The 10773-nt window shown below is 29.5% G+C and overlaps 1 long non-coding RNA gene across 2 annotated transcripts; it reads right to left on the bottom strand.

Moving 5' to 3' along the window:
• Nucleotides 1–4323: 4323 nt before the first annotated feature.
• Nucleotides 4324–8346, bottom strand: LOC120091786 (uncharacterized). Of its 2 annotated transcripts, none has more exons than XR_016525686.1 (5): nt 8220–8346; nt 6549–6979; nt 5490–5749; nt 5230–5347; nt 4324–4489 (listed from the first exon to the last, which is right to left on the bottom strand). It is a non-coding gene; the product is annotated as an uncharacterized LOC120091786 (long non-coding RNA). The 2 variants fall into 2 exon arrangements; XR_005485834.2 differs by having other exon boundaries at nt 6549–7113; nt 8220–8341.
• Nucleotides 8347–10773: the final 2427 nt, after the last annotated feature.

The raw sequence follows: 10773 nt of genomic DNA, 5'->3' as shown, positions 1-10773 counted from the left end.
AAATATCGATAAATATTTTTAAATAATTATAAAAAAATTCAAAATAAATAATATATTTAATACGATCTTAAAATAAGTTAAGTGTTTATTGTTGATAGTATATTCACATTATTGACCTACATTATTCTCTTTTTCTTTTTTTCGATATTGATACATAAAAATACAGAAATATGAATGAATACTGTTGACACGTTGGTAACAATTTAATATCATATTTAAAATAATTTATTTGGAATATTATTTGTTTATGTCAATTTGGAGGTGCGTTCTGAAAGCCATCAGAAAAATAATATTCAACTTGTGGATTTTGGATCTATCACCTTCACCACTTTCAAGGATGCATGCACTTTCCTTATTGCTTCCTCCATCACGCTGCCTTTCATCAATTTTCAGCGATTTTACTTTCTTACCCTTTTTTTTTTGGCTGAAATTCTATATTATAATTAAAATATGGAAGTTAATATTAATATCGAGATTTTATTTTTATAAATAATAAATTAGACCATATCAATATCGATAAATATTTCTATATAAAAATTATTTAATAAAATGTGTTGTCTAGATTAAGTTATGCATCTTTGTTATTATTAGTGCATTTCTTCATATTGAGATTAATAAATGACATTTATTTTTATGTTATATGAGTATTTATAAAAAATGATATTTATTTTTATGTTATATGAGTATTTATAAAAAAAATATCAAAGATATTCATTAATTTCTATCGATGTCAAATTTTCTAATTTATGGATACACCGATAAACTTATCAAAATATCAACGGATATATTAATACTTGATTTTATATCATGATCCTTATTGAACTTTAAGATTCATTTTATATTATCTTTAAATATTTTAAATGACTATTTTTAATCTCTCAATTAAATAATAATAATTTGGTCCTTCTTTTTATTTTACTTTTTTTTCTTTACAAATTAAAGACATAACTTTGAATATATATAATATATTAATATGAGGTTAATTTTAAGTCACGATCAGGTAGAAGTTCAATTAAAAATTGTATAATAAGAATCAAATTAATTGTTTTTAATCAATTTAAATTAGAGACTAAAATAGTCGTAATAAAATTTAGAAGACCAAGATAAAACAAATATAAAAATATAGAGATAAAATTGAAACAAATTTTAGAACCAAAATAGAATTTAAATCTATTTTTTACTTCTTTCATTTATCATATTTCAATGCTCTCTAACGAACCTTTTACTTTTCATAGGATGTTAACATGCCTTTTTCTTTCCAAAAAAAACACGCCTTTCGAAGATCAAAATTTCCACGGCCAATTTCATACGTTTAGTACTTGAGAAATGTATTTTATTATATTATTATTTTTTAGTTTTAGTTTGACAATATTGAGAGCAAGATTTAGGCTTAATTAGATATTGGTTATAATTTTTAAAATAATCGCTGATTGAATATTTTAAGAAAAATCAATTGTGATTTGAACTAAAAATAGTGTTACGTAAATTTTAATCTTAAACTTGAAAAGAAATATTATAGTATTGGATAAATTAATACTAAATTGTTATGATTTAACTATAATGACTTAAAGTAAATATTTTATTTCAATTATTTTATAACAAATTTACAGAAGATAATTATTTAAAAATTTTATATACTTTAAATTGAAAATAATAATTTATTTCCATCTAAACTATTTGATAATTTTTTTAAAAAAAATTGTAAAAATAATTAGATACTGTAGTAGGCATGAAAATAAAGACATGAAACAATATGTTTTTGTAATTTTATAAAAATTAGTTAGAGAAGAAGACAATTTTTTAGGAAAAATGAATTCAAAAGCTAGTATAATTTGGGTGATTTTATTTTAATATAATAGCAATTGGAGAAATGATTTTAAATAAATTAGTAAATAATTAGATTTACCAATCGACGTTCAGATTTTCCTATTTTTACTTTTGTAAATGTAATTTCAAACGGTGCCTTAGTCAATTGTGATAAGCACATTTGTTAAGCACAAAATTTACGGACATTTATGGTTTAGAAATTGACTTGTAAGATACAATATAATGTGGACTTATATAAATATCACTAAGAGAGAAAATGACATGATATGATTTTTTAATACTTTTTTTTTAGTTTGATAAGATTTGTAAGTTCAACAATTGTTAGGCTAATGGAATGAATGATCTCAATGTTGCTGCGATAATTTTTCTACTTACCTGTCTTCTGGTTGAGGTGGATGTAACTTTGATGTCTTAATAATTATTTTTTTCTTGCTTTTCTAAAATTAATAAAAATAAATATAAAAATAAATTTATAATTTAACTTAAAATATTTTTCTAAAATGGTACATGACTGGATTCACTGGTTTTATATTTGTTAATTACAAATTTAATTAAACTTTCAAATTTGTGTTCTTTTAGTCAACCTTAAAAAGTGTTACTTATTTTTCTCTCAATTTCTTATTCATAATTTTCAAATTTTCAATGTAAACATTGGAATTATTAGCCAATTTCTAAAAACAAAACTATTTTTTTTAAAACTACACTTTTTTGTTTTCAAATTTCGGCTTTGATTTTGAAAACATTCCTCCAATATAGACGTTAATAATAGAAACTAACCGGTGTCTATAGACTTAATTTTCAAAAAAAAAAAAAAAAAAATCAAATGGTTACTAAATGTGAATTAAGTTTTTCATTTTTTTTAATCTAATAGATCACTTAGGCCCCATATGGTAACTATTTTTTTTTTTTGGTTTTTAAAATTAAGCCTAATTCTTATAACAATTTGCATATTTTTTAGTAGAATGATTGAATTCTTCGTCAAATTTAAAACCAAAACAAGTTTTAAAAAGTTACTTTTGCTTAATTTCCAAAATTTGGCTTGGTTTTTTAACCATTGTTAAAAAATAAAAAATAAAGAACAAATTTGGAGGCGGAAATAATGTATATAGACTTAATTTTCAAAAATAAAAAAATAATAATAAAATTCATATGGTTATCAAATAGGTCTTAACTTTACAAATGTTTAATACTTTTAAACTTTCAATTTTTGTTTAATAGATTCCTTACATATTCAAACTTTATAAGAATATTAATTAATATGTTAGATGCAGAAAGCATCTTTTCTTTTATATCTATTGAGACCTTTGAACTTTGTATTTTGTATAAAAAATATTCCTGAACTTTTAAAAGTTATAAAAATATTGTTAAAATTTTAAAAAGAGTTAAAAAAAAAAAACCTTTACCCATTAGTGTTATATAGAAATTATTAATATTTTGTTTCAGATGTACATTTAAACTTTCAAAAGTAGCAAAAATACCCTTAAAAGCTTTTTTAAGTTTACAAGTATCCTTAAATATATATACAGAAACCGCTAATACTTTGTTGTAAAAACAACTCTAGTTTTTTTATAATAAAAAAGTTTAAAAAAATGCTCCTACAGTTAGTATATAAAGATCAATTTGTTTGAAATTTTCTTGGGATAGAAGATAACAAATTTTTGAACAAATTATATAGATATCCTCAATTTTTTCATATCAATACTCTCATTTTCTTCTATTTGTCAAATTCTTACACCAATTATCTTAGCAACCAAAATAAAAACCAACCTTTAAGTTAAAACTGAAAATCTCAAAAAATATCAAAATCAAAATGATGTAAAAATCCTAGCGAATTAAAACTAGAAACCCTTTTGGATGAGAACCCCAAATTCTCAATCATTAAAACTCTCAAATCAATATGATTTCAACCCTAAGGATTGGGTTAGACTCGAATTACCTTAAGATCAAATATCTTGAAACAAGAACAAGTTCCCTAGCTCAAGATTCGAACACTCCATAAGAAGGATGATCAATCTCACTTGAATGTTCTTGGCATGCAACTCAAATGCTTGCAAATTTAAGAAGCACTCCGACTAACCTTGAAAAAGAGCACAAAGGCTAAAACTCAATTCACCATCATCTAACTTTAGTCTTTCCATCAACATTTCCATCACCTTGGAATAATCTTCTACACTCTTACTCCCTTGGTGTAAAGTCTAAAGTCTTTGCGCACACTCTCTCAAGTAATATTTTGGCACAAACCATCTCTTCATGAGTTCTTTCAATTGTAGCCATGTTTCCACGAGACTCTCTTGATGCCTCCTCCTCTTAGAACACACCTTATGTAACGACCCAACCCCCTAGGACTCAATTTAGGTCGTTACTAAACACATGCATGCATGGAACTTAAAACGACATCCTTTTATAGTGAAATAAATGCTAAATAAATAAGTTGAACTCAAAAGACCTTCATTAAATTTAGATATTTAAAACAGACGATAGGGTACCCATAAATCATAAATGATAATAAATAGGTCTGAAAATAAATCTTAATAGTAAGTTTCAAACATCAAATTGAAAGTTGAAAAACATGGAAAGAAATCTAAATAGGAAGCATAAAACTGGTCCCAGTGGCTCATTCAAGGATTTCTCTTGTCATTCGCCAGTGTGTCATTTTCCTTATCTGAAACATAAATATGAGAAAGGGTGAGTATAAAATACTCAGTAAATAACCCCACTACTGTGGTCGGGCTAGGCATCTATGTCCTCTAGATGCCTACCTCTGGTGGAACATAAAAATTGCTCTAGTCCTCATGGGACACATACATATATGCAAAACTGGTTTCTATTCTACTATAGTTATGTATGCCTACTACCTTTGGTGAATCCCGAAGGAAACACAATATCTGGTGAATCCCGAAGGAAACATAATATTTGGTGAATCCCGAAGGAAACACAATCTGGTGAATCTCAAAGGAAATACAATATCTGGTGAATCTCGAAGGAAACACAATATCTGGTGAATCATGAAGGAAACACAATCTGGTGAATCCCGAAGGAAACACAATACCTAGTGGGTATCTAACTAATCAATAAAGACACTATCACAGTCTCAACATCACAATTATTACAATATAGTTTTATAACATACATATACACCTCAACATCATGGCTATACAGCATGCATATATGCCTCTATATCCTCATATCAAATACACCCTCAGTGAATCAAGTATCACTTCTTACTAGCATACAAATCTCTACATGCACAAATAAATCTTTCAGATTCTCATACAAGAACATATATCGGTCATATTATACTATCCATCTATCATATTATCATTCTGTCATAATATTCATCTATCATGCTAGCATATATCTAGTGTCTGGCCCGTGGGCAGTTCCAGTAGTAAAATTACTTACTTTGATATTAGGTTGAACCAAAAAGCAATTGAATCTTTGTGAAATTCTTCAATCCTTAATCGAGCCAAATATTTGAGCAACTAACCCCTTCTAATCTCCACAATCTTTGAATTAAATCCTAGTACATAAACCAAAATAAAATTTAACCTTTAGGTTCACACCTAAGTGTTTAATCACGCCAAAATCAGCAACAAAACTTAATAACTTAATTCGTATAAATTACATTCAAACTGAACAAGTCACAAAGCCCCAAATCTTACCAAAATTCTTGCCGAAATCACCTTCTGCTTGACAGCACGCTAACAACCTTTTAAACTCCTTCAAACTTTCAAATTCAACCTCCAAAATCACGATTGAAATGATAATTAAACACGTTATTTATTGGGTATTCAAGATCCTCAATAAAACCATGAAAACCATTTAAATCTTATCCCAAAACTACGAACCTCACGACGGTGTTCGACAGAGGACAACGACTGGAAAGGATGTGGACGTCGGCAGTGTGGTAGCCGAAGTTCGTCTAAACCAGAGAGAAAGTGAGAAAGTGGGGGTTTGAAAATTCCATATTTATTTTCTTTTTAATTCTCCACCATATAAATACATAAATAAAATATATATGTATATGTATATCTATATATATATTATTCCCTTTCATTTTCTTAAATTTCCAAACCCATATATATTCTTTCATTTTCTTTTCTTAAATTCCAAAATCCTTATATATATTTCCTTTCCTTAATAAATATGTCATATCAAACTCAAATCTTTCATCTCTTCTCCAATTAATTAAATAAACCTAAAAATAAATTCACCAACTTTAAATCACTTCTTTCCAAAAATTCTAAATCCAAAATTAAATTCTAACTTTCCAAATTAACTTGAGTCCAAATTTACAAATCTTTTTATGTACTCGATTTAATTACTTCCAAATAAACCAATTATCTTTTCCTAATTCTTTACCTAAAATTTTTCTAATTCTTTACTTAAATTTTGGATCAAAGTTCCAAAATTAAAGAGGGTAAAATCTTAAAATCACAATTTCCTATTTTCCCTTTCAAATTTCACATAAACTCAAAATTTCTTATACAAATAATTCAATTATCTCTTCCAATTAATTTAAAACTCATACTCAAAGAATCCACATTAACTAATAAAACTTCTTCAACTATAACAATTTGTTTCCAAATTCCAAAGATTAGGAAATTAAAACTCAGCAATTTGAGATAATTAACTTAAATTTTCCTAAAAAAATCGGGATGTTACACCTTATCCCACCATGTTTGTGCATACCCCTTAAAATGTGTTATAGAGATAGTTACCTTTTTCTCTTCAAAGAGTTCGTTACCACAAAAAATATGTTATGCCTCAAGTTCCCATTAGAAAAAGTCTTCAAGATCAGATGTATCATAAAATTTTGGAAATTTAACTTTAATGTTTCCAAAAGCTCGATCTCCATAGAGGCTTTCTCTTCTACTTTGTGGCTTTCTATTGTGAAAACCTCCCCTTCCTCTCGGCCCATGCCGCTCCTCTCTCGTGGGTCCATTTATAGTAGGGTCAAAGTTAGATTCATTTTGCTCTGAGTCTTCTTCATCCTTAGGAACCTCCACAACTCGTCTCCTTACTTGGGTATTTTCCATAGCTTAAAACTTTTGTTCTATTCTATCCAATCTTGCATTAATTAAAGTCTCCAAATTTTGCATGATTTCCTCAATGAGTCCTTGTAACTGCCCTTGTGGAACAACTCCATTGCCTGACATTTCAGCAAAATAAAAAATAATTGAAAAAAAAGTGGACCTCATCAATCACTCCCTCACGTGTTTCACTCGATAGGTGACTCGTATTTACGCTCTTTAATGTAGGTGCTCTCCCACAAAAAGGAATTCTCTGAAAAGGACAATGAGCCAAAATTTACAATCAAGATGAGAAGAGCAATCCAAAAATAGACCAAGTAAGAATAGTTGTAAAGTGTTAAACTCAAGTAAAGAACCAATTGAATTCAACAAAAACGAAACTAGAAATCAAGAACCTAATGTTCAGGATCCAACAAACTAGGACACAAAACAACAAGAATATGATATCAAAAATTAAGAATCTAATATTCAAATTCAAAGAATTATGCAAGATGAATAAAGATGACAAACTATTAGATAAATCAGTGATAAAAAGGAAACAAAGAATTAGGAATAAAAAACTAAAGACACTAATTTTATTAAAACTTCAATTTGATCTTAGAAAAAAAATGCACTTCTAAAACAACTAATCTTCCATTATGAATTTGAGCAGCTTAAAATTCATGAAAATTGAGCTGCTTAATTGATGTACGTGCTTAACCTAGTTGCTTGACATGCCTGCTTCTATTTTTCCCTCATCAACCTCACGTTCTGCATCTTTTTCCTTTTTTCCCAACCGTCTTCTTTGGTTTTCTTTGGTTTTTTTTTTTTTTTTTTTTTTTTTTTGGCTTTTCCAATTCCAATTCTCCAGCAAACTCTGCCACACCCACCGTCCACTCAATTTTCTTCCAATTTCGATTTCTTTTGGTTTTTTTTTTTAACGACCCCAGATTTCAGTACCTTGGGTTTCTCAATTTTTTTCCTAATTTGCAAGTCTGCAGATTGAACCCTAATTAAAATGGACTCAACACAAAAAGTAATTGAATAAAATATATATCTAATCTAGAGCCTAGGCCCTAATACCAATGATATGAAAATTCAATTAAAATGGACTCAACACAAAAAGTAATTGAATGAAATATATATCTAATCTAGAGCCTAGGCCCTAGTACCGAATGATATGAAAATTCTAGAATTTGAAAATTAATAACCCAAATATTGAATCTCTAATATTAAATTCTAAAATTTCCAATCAATTTGACAACAATCCCAAAGGAAAAGATCAGATTTGGATTAGCTTTGATCGAAGACCAAGAGATAAGAAAAACTAGTTCCTTACTCCAAGTTTCAACACTCCACAAGCAAGATGATCAGATTTACCTGAATGTTCTTGGCTTGTAACCTTTTTTCAAGAATTGCAAAAGTGACGATGAACCTCTGACATCTACCAGAGAATTTTCATTGAAAGAAAAACCCTATAACTCAGACATCCAAAACTGACATTTTGTCCTTTTTTCATCTCCTTTAAACTCATCCTACTTAATTAAAGGACTTAAAAAGTCCATTCTACCCTCAACTCAAAAAGAACTAAAAACCCAAACAAAACATATATGGGTCCAATAATGAAAATATCCAAAAAGTTAATGTATGTTTTCAAATTAAAATAAATAAACAAAGTTCAATCGGTTTCATCTTGTAGCATCAATTGAAACCAATTATAAAGTTTTTTATCGTATGTTTCTACTTGAATCCTCTCAATTGAGTCCACCTCCACTTGAATGTGAGAATTCAATGCTAACTGTAGCTTTTTGGCTCTTGAGCATGTGATCACTACTACAAAATTTACATTACTCGACACTTGTAGTTTTTAATTACTTGATGTTTCATGGAAAAAACGTCAAGTAATGACCTTTTAGAAAAGAAAATGTCAAGTAAAAGGGTTAAAAAAGTGGAGATTAATGGAATTTTTTGGATATTTTCACACAAACTATTACTTGACACGTTTTTCGTGTTAAGTAATATAAGATCTTGCTTGACACATTTTTCGTGTCAAGTATAAGAAGCACTTTCTTGACATATTTTTCGTCTCAAGCAAAATATAAAAAATAATATTTTTTAATCTTTACTTTTTGTTTCCCTCTCTCCCCCATTTTCATTTCCCTCTCAAATTTGGTTTCCCTCCTACCAAAATTATCAAATAAAATATAAAAAATAATTAATTTATTATTTTAAACAAGTAAAAGGGTTAATATTATAACAAATTATAACATACTTTCAATGCATGTTGCATGCTTTTTATGGTGGGATTTTAAATCTAAATGGCATAATGTATGCATATACAAGATTTATTTAATTATAACATACATCCAGTGCATAAATAATTAAACATAGCTTGATATGGTTTTAGTTTTAGCAAAACAAGCAAACAAAAGCCTAACTATTACAAAAATAGCTTCAACACCGCTCGAACCGCTCCAAACCGCTTGAACCGAACCAGCAGAGTCTGAATCGAACCAAGCACAAACCATTTGAAGCTGAACCAGATCAGACCTTAAGAGAACTGGTCAAACCGACTGCTCTTGCTCTCGCTCACTATCTTGCTAAGGCTGATCATTTAGCATTGAAGACCATCGTCATGCATTTTGCCTGATCGTTTAGTGTTTGCTTGATCGTTTAACAACCAATGCATATCGCCTAACTAAGCTATATAATCGCATAGTATTTTCTTTCTATCGCATAGTGTCATCGTCTAGTGCTGAAGGACGCTACACAATCGCTTAGTGTCCAACACTATTGTGTAGCTCCATCGTTTAGCACAGACATTTACTACACGATTGCTTAGTGCCATCGTCTAGTGCATCGTCTTGATCGTTTAGCGCGCGCACAAGGTAAGCGATCGCTTTGCTAACGCATAGCTCTCGACGCATCGCCTAGCTGCCGTGCATAGGTAAATGATTGATTAATGCTATCGCTTAACATTTCCACGTATCGCTTAGCTGTCACGAGGTAAACGATCGCTTAGTGCTATCGCATAGCGACTCAATGCATCGCTTAGCTCCCGATCAAAGGTAAACAATCGTGTAGTGCTATCGCTTAGCTCCCACCCGAAGCTACACGATCGTGTAGTGCCATCGTATAGCAATATAACGCATCGCCTAGCTCCCGCAGGTACACGATCGTCTAGCGCACCATACCTAAACGATCAATGCCTCAAGCTACATGATCGTTTAGCTTTTTCTTCACATCGTCTAACGTATGAAGCTAAACGTTCGTTTAGCTACTGAAGCTCAACAACGATATGAACAGAGACTGATTTTTTGGAATCTGCAATTTGGCCTCTTCATTTGTTTCTTCGAATTACAGCTTAATTTCAACCCTAATGATTCCAAATAAATTACAGACTCTTGGTAAGACATATAAGCTCATCAAACAAGAGCCAATTACAAATATAAATGAGAAATCAAAGCGAAATTAAAAGCCAAAACTCAAAAAACCATATCAGTACAGTAGTTTCATATTTTCATATAAAACACCTACCAAACCAAAATTAATATGAATTGAATGCTTATATGATGCTTTGATATCAACTGTTGGGTTGGTACCAGCACGCAGCGGAAGCGACAAGGATCGATAAGCACTCCAATTCATTAATTTTGGCAGAAAAGAAAACATGCTTAAAAAGAATTTAATGGGTTTCAAGAACATACCTTTGAAGAACCTTTGAAATCTTGATTTCCAACTGCTAAATCCTCCAAATTTTTGTGCAGACCACCACAAGATCTTCTTTACTATTCTCTTGGTACTGTAGATTGAGTTGTGGGACTCAAAATAAGCTGGAATCTAAGGGAATTTGGAGAATGCTCACTACAACAACCCAAAATGAAGAACACATTCTTCTATCCGAATTTTTCAGAAAAATTCAATCGGTTGCAAT

Source organism: Benincasa hispida, unplaced genomic scaffold (genome assembly GCF_027475165.1).
Source record: "Benincasa hispida cultivar pf3 unplaced genomic scaffold, pf3_genome.v1.1 HicScf1034, whole genome shotgun sequence".
Classification (NCBI taxonomy): Eukaryota; Viridiplantae; Streptophyta; class Magnoliopsida; order Cucurbitales; family Cucurbitaceae; genus Benincasa; species Benincasa hispida.
This window is presented reverse-complemented; position numbering and strand designations above follow the sequence as displayed.